The sequence below is a fragment of the Sebastes umbrosus genome, chromosome 20, assembly GCF_015220745.1.
Source record: "Sebastes umbrosus isolate fSebUmb1 chromosome 20, fSebUmb1.pri, whole genome shotgun sequence".
Lineage (NCBI taxonomy): Eukaryota > Metazoa > Chordata > Actinopteri > Perciformes > Sebastidae > Sebastes > Sebastes umbrosus.
In genome coordinates, this window is record NC_051288.1 from 4,780,813 (window position 1) to 4,792,935 (window position 12,123).

The following is a 12,123-nucleotide window of genomic DNA, read 5'->3' on the forward strand; positions in this document are numbered from 1 at the left end:
ATAACAGAGCAGGGTCTGCAGAGGAGACACTCTCCCCTCAGAATAATGAGAACCAGAAGCTATAGCTCTCTGAAGAGACATTTCCACTGTTACACCACATCGTACTGCCGCCTTGCCGGGATGTGACCTACAGTATCCAAACTCGAGGGTTAACAACATTTGCAAATGACTCATCTGTTCTTATTGTATTTGTTGAGTCATACTGTATATCTCATGTTCGCCATGTCCCCGTGCGTCACATTTTGCAAGAAACGCTCAAATGGTAATGTTTAAAAGTAACGTTATCTCCTGTCTAAGAGTTCATTGACCGTGAAAACAGTGTCACATTTTGGAGACGGAGGGCTAGTTGGATGCCAAATTGGTACGACGAAGGTCAATGAAGCCAAGAAAGATACGGGAGAAATATTAAGTTATAGTCTTTTTTTTTCAGAGGCTTTAAGGATTGGTCTGTTAACTAGATGGTAGAGAAACACAAGAGTTCTGTTTCACAGTATAGGCACTAATTAACCGCATGTAAAAAAGGACTGTTTCCAGCACTAATGAAAGGTAGATGGATTCAGGATAGCAGAATAGACAATTGCTGCCACTGTATGGTCCTATGCTGTTCTGGCGGTGCCTGTGCAGCAGCATGTGTCGGCCTATAGTTCGATAAAGATCTCCGTTCCATTCCAGTCTGGGTTTACTGCTGCTTACAGGACAGCTTATAGAGACTTCACTCTTGGATTCTGCTTCCTAACTCTGACATTTACAGACATGGGGTTTTGGATCATCCACGCTCACACAGGGGCATGGAAACATAACCCCTGCTGTCCAACTCACCCCCCCAATCCCCTCCCATCCCGCCAGCCTCCTCTATCCTCCCTCCCCTCTCCCTGCTCCTATTATAACCAGTCCCAGTCTCCTATAAAGCTCTCTGGCTGGGCTGCGGTCCTGGCAGGCAGCTTGTATATCTGCTCTGCTCTGCTCCGCTTGCTCTGGTCTTGGTGCCGGTTCTGGAAGTCAATCTGGTGCCCAAGGTGACCCACATCTGCTCCCACTGTGCTCTATAATGTGACAGCCATTGGAGATGTGCTCCTTGGTGAATTTCTTCAGCTTCTGTCCTGCAGATCATCTCTTAACCAGTTTGTTGAGTTTAAGACATCTCTCACAAGTGGTTAAATAAAAGTACTCTTAATCTTCTTACACCTGTAGTCTGCCTAAATTAAAGGAACAGCATGTAACATGTAGGGGGAACTATTGGCAGAAATGTATGCCATGAATAAGTGTTTTCTTTAGTGTATTCTTTAGTGTAGAATCATTATGTTTTTGTCATCTTAAAATGAGCCGTTTATATCTACATACTGAGCGGGTCCTCTTCACGGAGCCGGCCACCATGTTTCTACAGTAGTCCAGAATGGACCAACCAAACACTGGCTCTAGAGATGGCCCAAAAAGAATGGTGTTGCACTGCTGGTACAACCCGTTCTCAATCACAAGTCGACAAATACAGCTGTTTGGTAAGTGCCCCTCGGCATCGGAAAAACCGACGCACGGAGGAAACCTTTAGCAACAGTATGTGACGAACCGGGCTTTCCACTAACTCCAATGTAAACCCACCCACGTCGTTATTTGACAGTCGGAGCAAGTAACATCGTTAATAGCGTGAGAGTCTGCTGAGGGCAATGGAAGGTGTGGTGAATGGGTTAAACAAACAAGACTTTCAACCAGGAGAGCGGTGTTCGTGTCCCGTGTGAAACTAAATCGTTGACTTATTTTGTCAGTCTTTAACCACATGACTCGTCGGTATCGTCAGTCCCGTGAGTCGCTGGTCGCGTGCTTTGTTAGTATTGTCAGTCCCGTGAGTCACTTGACGCGCTAGCTGCATGAGTTATTAGTATCGCTGGTCACGTGAGTCTCTAGTCGCGTGAATCGTTAGTATCGTCAGTCCTGTGAGTCACTAGTAGGTTGAATTGTTAGTATCGTCAGTCCCGTGAGTCATGTGAGTCATTAGTATCGTGAGTCATGTGAGTCGCTAGTCAGTGAAGTTAACATCAACCACGACCGTTTCCTAACCCTAAGTGGTTGTGTTGCCTTAACCTAACTTCGAAGTTTATTTTGAAAGGACACTATGCATGTAACGAGCGCATATTGACACGCCGTCCCTGAAACGTCCAAGAGTAATGCCTCCTATGAGAGTTAGAATGTGTTGGCTGGTATGTGCATTAATCAAGGATTGGTTGGTCTGGAACCGCTGGTTAATTTGAGATTGCTGGATTGTTCTACAGCGCCATCCTTTTAGCACACAGACATCATTAAAACACAAGAAGCGCGACCGCCAACGTGCGCGGACGCCGTCTCTGCATCGACTTGGAGCACATCAAGTCACACTCCCCAACCTTCTATGAATGTTGTGGATGCTGAAATTGTCTTTTTGTCCTCGCTGCAACTCAGTTGCGTCAAATGGTCCATGTAAGCCGCCGTGATTGTCAGGAGCGCTCCCACTGACCAGTCAGATGCAATTTAAGTCCTGGCTCAGCTTCCCCCTGGTCTCGATCAAACCACAGCATGAATAAAAACTTCAATTTTTCACTTTGCCAGCTTTTAATTCAAAATTCCAGAAGTAGAAAATTGGCATAGCAGCCATGTATGCGTGATGCTCGTGCGGAGACAACAGCCAAAGAAAGACAATAAAGTTCAATGCAGGACAAAACAAGACGGGGCAATACAAGGTAAATTGTATGGAAAGAAGGGAGAAAGTGGTTGGAAAGTGCGGCGGTGACGGGCGTCTGTTTGTCCTCATCCCTCTCTTCACCATCTTTCATCTTTCATTCTTCAGGTCAGCACCACCTCATCCTGACAGACCAAACACACCGTCCAAGGGAAAAAACAGGATGCGCCGCTGCGGATGACGTCATGCCCTCGACTGGTAGGTGGTGACGGAGCGATGGCCTGTGCATGCATGCGTTCGAGGTCGTGTGATTTTTTTTGAAGTGCAGTGGAAGCTGAGTTAGTCAAAGAGCTACTGTGACCCCACTTCTGCTTCATTACCCCCAATTTACCGCTAAACATCCACACAAGAGTGTGCTATGTTACTTATGGGGTGATAGTAAGATGTCAATGGGCTTTTCAGCCACACTACCCTGACGTGAAAACACTCAATGGAACATTCGAAACCACTAATGGCCTCTAATGGTGAATGACATCACAGCTGTCATGTTTCTTGTTATTTTTCACTTTTTCTCTCTCATTACAGTCTCTCGCTCCGTCGCTCTCTTTTTTCTGAGGTGAAATGTATGGTCGCGTACTGTACGCGGACACAAGCAAAGCCCTCAGCCTCTCTCGACCTGCGCGCCGCTGATAGATTTAGTAGGATGGAGAGGGTGTGACGGACGGAGTGATTTTTTGTTCAGTACCTGCCTTCTGTCGGCTTTCCTCTCCGGGTGGAAAAAGAATGAAATCGGACTGAAAAAAACTGTAAAGAGAAGGGAAAGTATACAGCTCAGTCGATACCAACATGAACTGACAGCTTTTTTTTCAAAAGACAAGTCCAACAATAACAAAAGATGTCACATCTGTTTTTGTTTCAAACATGTTTCAGTCACAGCATGAATTAATGTTTTGACTGCAATGAGGCGTCTCCCCTGGTGCCAGCCGTGTCAGTGATTTGGCTTCGTTTTCGTTGTTGTGTCTTGTTGTCTCGTACGCAAAAGCTGCCAAAACTTTGACATTTTGTCTCAGAAGAGTGACGCAAGGTTTACTTGTTGTCAAGGAAATGTTGACATACAGTGGGCTGATGTGAGTCGGAGTTCATTAAGCATGTCATAAGTGGCTAGGGATCCGATTTTGTGAAACATATCCGTGTAGTTTAGACGAGCTTATAAGGGATCAGAGATCGGTACCATGTATGGTGACCTTTTCAGGACATCTTCACATCTTTACCAAGTACCGATCCGATACCAGTGTTTAATTAATAAGCTGTAAGCCTCACTGTGTGGAAGAGACTGGGATCATTCTGTTATGTGTAAGGCAACAACAGCCTTGTCTTAATTATTGCCCTCCTAACTTTGTTAAACAAAATTTAACAAATAAATACATAAACTCACTGAATTGTTATTTATTATTAAAATAATAAATTGTACACAAGCAACTTGGTAAAAAATCTTCTAAATTAACAGGAAATACAATTCAATGGGTAAACATTTTTAATGCAGCAACAAATTGGTCAAAACTTGAACAGGAATTAAAATTCCAGTCTATAATGTCTACAGTGTATAATCATAGCATTGAATTTAAAAGATCTGCTCCATTGTCACCGATACCTGATCCAGCTATTTGAGTCAGTATCGGCCTGATATCCGATCCAGTATCGGTATCGGTGCATCCCTAAAAATAATTCTGATAATCATTTTTAATATCCACATATCCAAAAGTAACAGACAAATGAGATCAAAAACTGGTGACATGGCAACTGACCTGAGTCAGTTGTAACACCTTTACATCAAATGCTGCGATTGAGAGAACAAGAAAGCTGAAAGAAATGGATAAATGGAGTATTACTGGTACAAATGCAAACTCAACCAATGACTGAAGAAAAGAAAAAAGCCTAAAAATAATGCAGTGGAATATTGTCAAAGAATTTCACGAAGCCATCTTCAAGGGGATCACAACTGGGGCACTTGAGCCCACCTCTAAAGGGCTTTGGCGGGTTCAACAGACTAAAAAGGTTTAGAACTACCGGTCTAGGCTGTATGTTTGCCATGCTGAGCTTATCATCCATCACCTTTAAGCTCTACTTTATCGACCTCAGCTGGTCTTTGCAGGTTGACAAGTCTAAAGTCACACAAAAAAAGCAGAAAGAGCAACAAAAGTGAAGAAATTGAGTAGAGACCTCTTCACATTAAAGGTCTACAGGGTGTGACGAAAAAACAAAAATGCGAAATACTCGCCTGCAAATATTATATGTCTTCGGCTTTTATTGTGAAAGGTAAGAACAGAAGGAGTGGATCTGGTCTGCGTCGCCTTTGTCAAGGTTGAAAGGAGTAATACAATTTGCCGTCTTGGTTCGGACTACGGAGCCTCAGAGTTGTTTCATAAATACAAGCGCAACTCAACCCGTTCCACACAACATGATTGGTTGATGCCTTTATTCGCGGTGCGAAAGTTCAGAAAAATCAAACTTGTTTCAAAAAAAGTATGCTGCTCTTTCGCCATGTAATATTCGTGTTCTGTGTGAAATGACTCATCCAACCCGGTCTCACGGTAAGGGGAACGGTTTGAACTTCTCAAGCTCTGTGCTTTAAATTCGTTCAACTACTTTACTCATCATTTTTCGTACAACAAAGTGCAACACCATACATGTCTTACTGAAGAGACTCTTTAAAAGTGGGCACCCTTATTACCATTTGTACGATTCAACGCATCTTATCTCTCTCTGTGTCCAGGCTTCCCCCCCCCTAGCTTCGTGTGTGGCAATTCAGAACAACTATACACAGCAACACTTTTGCTTTAAGATGTAGTCGGACAACACTTCATAGTTAATTTTCAAGCGTACCGTGGTCTTTTTAGATAATACTTGTAATAAAAGGTGTGACACTGATGCAGAATGAGTCAGCTTAATGCATCAGTTATTAATGCATGCAGTCCCGAGGGTTTTGTACGAAGTTGTGCACAGTCAGGAAAAAGAGATTGCTGAGTAGTTCAACCAAGTCCATCTTTGATCTTGCACTGCCATGCACGAGGCTGGATTGCTTCTTTGGCCAATCAAGTGGAGTTGAAAGTAGCTGTTGTACAATACCACATACAATGTGCAGCCTACATCGGAGCCGCAACTGAAACCAACAGAATTGGAGGTAGACCGAGAGAGCGAGGATGACTCAGGCTCTCCTCCTTTCCCATCCATCCGTCTATCCCTCCATCTGGTTTGCGTTTGTGTGGATGTCTCTCATCCTGCAGCTCCTGCACTGACAAAAAAAACAGTTCCCTCCGCTACCCCCTCCCCACCAGCATGCTGCCAGTGCCAGCTCAGGACTGGGACAGCGGAGGTTCCCTGGACATGAGGTAGAAACATGTTCTCACTGAGATACACCGAAACTGGAAGGAGCGTTGGCACGAATCTGGAAAGAACAGAACACGTTGTTCTGTGTGGGAGCGCTGGTCTGATTACCGGGGTGATAAAGTGGGCTAAATTAGACAGGCCTGGCTTCGGGGTGAAATACACAAGGCTTTGGTTTCTATGCGGCCTGGGTTGGGATAACGGCTGACAGTTCATGGCTGGAGATGGGATTAACTCGGGGGGAAAATGTACCACCCTCTAACTTGGGCTCGGATCGTGTAGTCCGGGGGAAAAATCTGGCTCGATAACTGATGCATCACATTGTCTTTGGATGTCGGCGGGCTTGGCACTTGGGCGCACGGTGGCGGTTCTGACGGAGCGCGCTCTGGGGAATGACGCAGTAGCTCATCGATCATCCCCGCTTCCAGATGCTGTCGATAGACCTCTGTGTTGAAGACAGGAGCCCAGACTGTTTTTAGACACGTTGAAGTCACCTCGCTAGACACCAGAAAAAGCGCACACTGAGTGTGATGGAGTGTGTTACAAATGACAGATGGCGGTAGTGTGAGAAATGTGTGGTCTTGTGTAATTTAGCTACGGTCTGGGATTGTCTTGCTTTTGCAGCTTTGTTGCTTGACACCAGATTGATGCTTTTTGTGTCATATATTGAACCTCTTCTTTTAAAGATATGTTAAGAAATAAAGCAAAGTGATTTTTTGCACAAATTTGATTGCTAGACCGTTGGTGTTTATACGGCCCAAAACAGACTTAGATAGAAGTCTACTGTGGGAGTGTGTTTGTCCAGCTGTCTCACTGAAGAACTCACCAGACCAGAGTGTCTTCTTTCTGTTATTTCAACCTTATTTTATGGGTAGGTGTATAAATACTCTAGCACACCATGGGCTTTTGTTGTGAAACGGCTTTTCACGTGTCAATTAATGCCACATCATTACCGTGAAATGGTCGCGGTTATGTTTAGGCAACAGAACTACGGTAACGGGGGGGCGCCATGTACCAAGACTCAGTCCTTACTGCCGCGGCCCGGGATTCGAATCCAACCCGCGGCCCTTTGCTGCATGTCATACCCTCTCTTTCCCCCTTTCACAGCTATCACTGTCACTATCTAATAAAAACAGAACAGCCAAAACATAATCTTAAAAAAACCCCAAAAAAAACTATGGTAACGGCCTCGGTTAAGTTTAGGCAAAAAAAAAAACTACTTAGGTTTAGGAAAAACATCATGGTTGGGCTTAAAATAAGTATGTAAACTAAGTAAAATCAGTTCGTAAACAACGTAACATAAGTACAGAAAACACGTCACAAACGTCATTAATGTAACTTAAAAATAACTCAACAGCACCTGAGCATACACTGGTTTCCCGGTTGAAAGTCCTGTGTTTGTTGGACCTATTCAACTCCCCTCCTGCCCACCATAAGCAGCCTCTCACTTTTTATTCTACGCCACTAGCTCTGAGCGTAGCATATTCACACGGATGCGTTTTTATTGCAGTCAGTGCAGACTGCATGGTGTACACATGACACAGCAAAAGCAACAAAGGCGTTATTATAGAACCCAAAATGACGTAGAAATTACCATGTCATTCATACGCCACTTTGGTGTGACCGGGCTGGTTATTCCCCTTCAGTCCCTCTCCTTTTTTCTCATATTTTGTACATTTATAAGGCAGATACATAAAACTCTGACATAAGCGCAAATTTCTTCCATCGAATGCGCCTTGTACCGCTCTTTCCCGTAATATCTGCATCTTCTGATAAAATGTTCTCCAGATGCATTGTAGATCCACTTTCATAATGGGGAAATTTAGACTTCACAATCAAAAGTAATTTGATTGACAACCCTGAATTGGTAATCTGCACATCAGTCACTGGAATACAAACAGGAACTGCTAGCTACAGTAGTGAATGCCAATGAACAGGGCTTTGGTCACCGGCTCCATGGCAATATTACACTTGTTTTCTGTTTATATGACCAAAAGCATGGCTGGAGCTGTAGTACCCAAAAAAATATGTTTATCCCAAATGGAAATAAGAAAACATGCTAATTGAGGAAATGCTCCAGAGATGGAATAGTAATAAGTAGTGACTATGCCATAAGCGCCCAAATATTGGGCGGGAACACCAAGCAAACCAGCCAGGGTTCAAAGGGGTTAATAAAGTCATTACACACTACCGAAGTTTTAATCTCCGCTGGTGCAGCTCGTGGAAATGTTTCGAAGGAGAAAACATCCACCAGTATGGCTGGATGACTTGGTGGTGCACAGGCATGCACCAACACCAATTATCCCTCTCACTCAACCCAGCATGGCAAAACATGATTACCCGTTTGAAGCAGGAGGCTGGAGTTAAAGTACAAACTTTACCAGAAGTTATGTAACATGTCTGCATTTTTTATTCCAATGCAGTGTCATTTACTGTAATAAGCTGGCAATATTTGGGCATTTTTTCTCCCCACCCCACAAAAAAACTCTTCATCCAAAAACCCTTTTTGAACCGTATTTATCCTGGTATCACCTCACAAACATGAATCATAACACGGCTTCCCTTCGCTTTATATCGTTATAATTGCCCACTTATTTGAGTCTCTACTTCAGTGAATTAAACATGTTTACAGTTAAGTTTGGTAGAGGGAAAAGGTGTCGGGTTGTGTGGAGGTGCCATACGGGAAAGCGTCGTGCCCTTTTTAGAGTAGATTTAAAGTATGTTTGGAGAGCTTTTATTGCATCTCTGGAGCATTTACTCCATTAGTGTGTTTCATTTGGCCAGGTGAGAATGATGCCATTTAAACTTGCACCGTAATTGCTTCGAGTGATGACAGCAAAATGCGGGTTTCGGTCCGCTGCCAGGCAAAACCGCAGCGAGGTTCATTACAATTGTAATCTGAACCAACAACAGGAAACAAACCTCAAATCTCAGAATTTTTTACGGGTACGAGGAGGCGGATGTTGACATCTGATAGCCAGCAGTTACTCCAGCTTGGAGAGGCCGATCATAACAAAATGAACCAAGGGAAAACCACAGTCTGGACGGATGCTCGTGTTCAGCTTATTTTTTTCTTAACTGGTACTCAGATGGAACTTGAATAAACACGCTGAGCCCATGTGACTTTGAAACAAACTGAAGGTGTCATTGCAGCGCGAGTGAGAATAAGAGTGGGAGGTTTTTGTTTTCATGCGTGCGTCAAGATATCTCACCGGACATGTTTTATCCCTCTGACAACGGGTCAGTGGTGCGCCACAGTTTAGGATTGCACTCAAATCCCCCTTTTATTGCAGGGGAACGGCTATTGTGTTGATGATCTGGGCTTGGCCGCGATATGGAGACGGAGTGTGTGAATGTGTGTGTGTGTGTGTGTGTTTGGGGCTGGGTGGGGTCGGCATGTGTCAGTGGGGAGCTAAGCTCGGTTTGATGACATCTTCATTGTGAGTGTGACGAGCATCCCCCCCCCATACACATACACAGAAACGGACAGGGACTCTGCTCACATGCCACCCATGTGGGAGAGCAACATGTCCTCTCTCTCTCTCCCACCCAAGCTGAGAATTAACCCTCTGAGACCCGCAATAGACCCGTATTATCTTTTTTTATCAGGGTGCAGGGGTTCTTTAGGGGGAGATAGCAGGTCAGCAGTAGATGTCACATAGAAGTAGTGTACATCATCTGAAAGCTGGGAACCTGAAGATTAATTTGAGATGCTGCTCAGCGCTGTGTGTCAAATTGTTCTAGTCATAAATCAGAAATAAACATGAATGAATGAATGAATGAATTAAATGTGATGATATATGATGGCCACTCCCATGCTTCTATTATGTCTCATAGGTTGTTGCAGCCATTTTACGGTTGATATCATTTGTTACACACATTTGGTGCTAAATTTAACCATTTTTTACCACTAGAGAATTGATAAAAATTATCAATAATCCCTCTAAAATACCACATTAAGACACCAAGACCTTGAGGAACATCATAGAAATAGCCATGCTGTGATTTGGTGTCAAAAACGTTTGATATTTGTACAAGAACTGCATTTTTCAGCGATTAGATGGCGAGCACTTCTGTTGTGGAAACTGCACTGAAACTCCCTTAATTGTCAATGCTCTAGGTCTCTGGTTTGTGGCTGTAAAGTTTCACGAGGCTGTGATTATCCTAGAGGTCACCACAGGTCATTTTATATAGTGAGGTCAAATTAAAAAATAATGGCCTCACTACAATGAAATGGCTACTATGGGGACTAACATCATCACACATGAATATAGTTGAATATAGGGCTCATTGGATCCACGAGAGTCTCAGCTTTACAGCGATACCCAATTGATGTAATTCTAAGACTGTTTATGGACCCCAGTATGCAGAAATACTCAAACACATAATTTTAAAATAGGTGAAAATAGTACATTTATATTGCATTCAAAAAACTGCATGTGATTATCATAAAGTGGGCATGTCTGTAAAGGGGAGACTCGTGGGTACCCATAGAACCCATTTACATTCACATATCTTGAGGTCAGAGGTCAAGGGACCCTGTTGAAAATGGCCATGCCAGTTTTTCTTTTTACTTTGGAGTGTTATTTAGCCTCCTTCCCGACAAGCCAGTATGACATGGTTGGTACCGATGGATTCCTCAGGTTTTCTAGTTTGACAGGATCTCTATCTGCAGGTCTCAGAGGGTTAAAAGACACAAAAAAAGTGCAATATTACTCCTTCCTGACATCATATCCCCTCATTGTCGCTCTTCCCGGGAGTCTGGGTTACCCCGGCAACACGTGCATGAGCAGGATTGAGTCATTGGTTTCGTTGGGCCCCCTGAAGTTTGACAAGCCTCTGTGTTGTTTTTTTTAATTTTGCTAAACAAACATCTTGATTAGCATGCAGAGGGGAAGGGACAGGGGGAAAGTGATCTGGCATAAGGTAACGTATCGGTGAACGGCTTTAACTTCACATTTATTCACTTTTGATGTTCTAATCAGTCGGGTGTGACAGCACTCCTGGGTATAAGCGTCACAGCACACACACACACACACACACACATGCAGACACCTCTTCCCGGCCCTCTCCGTCAGACGAGCCAAAGTTTGCTCTTCCCATGGCGCTTTGTGCTCGGGCGCTATCCCAGCCGCGCCGCTTTCCCTCTGAACTCCCACAACTTCATCAAAGAGGAATGGAGCGGAGCAAGGAGGGGCAGGGAAAAACAAAAAAAAAAAGAGAAAGAAAGAAAGAGGGAGAGAAAGAGCTCTGCTTTCCTAATCACATCCCCATGGGGGTTCGAGCCGCGGAGGTGAGGGCGAAGTAAACAATTTTGTTCATCGTGTTTTTGTTGTGTTGTTCTTTCATTCCGTGGCCTCTTTTGTTTCAAGCTTTTGCTGAGGAATAGAGCGCTGATTAATGCAGAACCCCCTCCCCATTACTCCCCACTCTCTCTTCTGTTTTGGGAAGATTCCCCCTGGTAATTAATTCACAGCAGAATTAATTAGAGTGAGGGGGGGGGGGCGGCATAGAGAGGGAGGAGTGCAAATATATTTAGAGAAAGAAGGGGGGGCGATGAAGAAAAGTGACGATGAGAGAGGTTGAAAAATAGGGAGAGGAAAAAAAGAACATTTTGCACTTAACGCTCAAGGCTACCCACAGATCCCCACCCCCCCACCTCAACCCCCCATAACTGTGTCCAACAAGGCTGACAGCAATTACGAGTCCAAATTAGGTTTGCCCTGAGCCCGGTGGCACCCGATGAGGACACAGATAAGAGATTTAGATATTCTGATAGATGGATAGAGTGGCTGACTAATGGAAAACGATGCATGGATGATGTCTTGAAAGACGAGAGGAGGGAGGAAAGAGTGAATTGTTAGAGAAAGGGGCAGAAAGGATGAGAGGGGGCGAGGGTGGCGTTGTTCCTCCATTTTTGCTTTAATTCGATCGGTCCCCTCGGTTGCTGCGTAATGCCGATTGGTCTCCAAGAGCAAAGTGAAATCCAGGCGTTGTACTGCTACCAACACAAAGACAGAAGTATTCCTATTCCTCAAGAACGACTCCTCTCTAAACTCAATCAAGCACTTTTCCATTTTGATTCCGCGTGG

General features: G+C 44.2%; 1 long non-coding RNA gene across 5 annotated transcripts in view; it reads left to right on the forward strand.

The window, feature by feature from the left end:
• LOC119479398 overlaps window positions 1-12,123 on the forward strand; it is a 379,295-nt gene that overhangs the window by 25,426 nt on the left and 341,746 nt on the right. For 4 of the 5 annotated variants that reach the window (XR_005204671.1, XR_005204673.1, XR_005204675.1 and 1 more), the window contains exon 2: window positions 2,816-2,905. The exons of the other annotated variant lie outside the window; for it this stretch is intronic. This is a non-coding gene — a long non-coding RNA (uncharacterized LOC119479398). The remainder of the gene's footprint in view (window positions 1-2,815; window positions 2,906-12,123) is intronic. 5 annotated transcript variants of the gene reach the window in all.